Raw genomic sequence first — 1542 nt, 5'->3', positions numbered from 1 at the left:
TTAGAACAAGAATATAACTCAAGTCACCTGATAATCAGTTTTAGTGGAAAAGACAAATGCTGACACAATACAAATTTTGAATATTGAACTAGAGGCCTTCATGAATTTTAAATTATTCTGTACATTTATAATCGAGGACTATAAAAAATAAATATACTGAAACATATTTCTTTAATAAAATTTGTTATAAGGTAAATCTCATCAAATATTTGCTGTTTCATGAATAATTTCCGAATGAAAGCTGAATCGTAGATTATTTGCTAACCCTATTCCCTTTTAAAACCCGAGTCACAGATAAAGTTGGCAACGCTGGAAGCCTATTAATGCGATTATGTCTTTTACATGTTCTTCACTATAAGGCATATTCTGAATGAATAAATACTTTTCTTTATAGAGGGCATATTTCCCGGTAATTTAGTAAGGTTAATCTAAATTTGTTTGTGTTAGAATTTTCGTATAAAGGTACAAAAGAGCTGTCTGCGCATATCTGTCCGTAAATTTGAACCAATAGACTAGAGGAAAGGCAATTGGTTATAAGCCTCACCCGAAATCTTCAGTATACACTTGTCTGGTCGAATAGTGGGATTGGATCGTTACTGTTGTAATGCGCCTATGATCCCAAATTGCGAAGAGTGTTTTTGTGGCAATAAAAGGTTACAGTTAACCCTCGGATTCACGGTCCTGCACGCTAATTTCTACGCCTCATTCGCTTCAGGCGTTTTTAGCCGACGTCGTTTCAAATCCACTACAAAGAGACATAGGTAATGCTGAGAAAATTTTGTTCGTTTGAGGCCTTACGGGAAATGTCATGAAATACTTCCTTCCAGTTGAATGCACGTTGTTGATCACTACAAAGATAAGCGCTTTATAAATCATTACTCATTCGTTTCAGTAAGGTTATTTCTGTGGTTTAATGTATGATCTTCACACTAATTAAAATAAATAAAATGAGGTAAATATACCTCATATAAGAAGTATTTCATAACAGATATAGCTGAGGCAAGAAAATGTTGATTATATTGTATATATTTAGGGCTCTGTGCATTAAATATTCTGAACTCTACAAATATCTCAGAAGTCAAAATACATTAAATATCAGCCTAATTGGGCCCGGTATGGCCAAGTGTGTTAAGGCGTTCGACTCGTAATCCGAGGGTCGCTCCAAACATGCTCGCCCTTTCAGCCATGGGGACGTTATAAAGTGACGGTCAATCCACTATCCGTTGGTAAAAGAGTAGCCCAATAGTTGGTGGTGATGACTAGCTGCCTTCCCTCTAGTCTTACACTGCTAAATTATGGACGGCTAGCGCAGATAGCCCTCGAGTAGCTTTGCGCGAAATACAAAAAAAATATCAGCCTAATTATACAATACTTTCAAATCAGTGCCCCCTGACAACAGCATTGTTAACTTCTTCCCTGGTTTTCTATTTCATCTTCGAGTTTAAAGTTGTCTACCCTGTACCTCTATACTCATTTCTTTTCTAAGTGACAACAGCTGAAGAATATAACTGTACATTGTGTGATATAATCTTTCTCTTGTGT

This window comes from Tachypleus tridentatus, chromosome 1, assembly GCF_004210375.1.
Source record: "Tachypleus tridentatus isolate NWPU-2018 chromosome 1, ASM421037v1, whole genome shotgun sequence".
NCBI lineage: Eukaryota > Metazoa > Arthropoda > Merostomata > Xiphosura > Limulidae > Tachypleus > Tachypleus tridentatus.
This window is presented reverse-complemented; position numbering follows the sequence as displayed.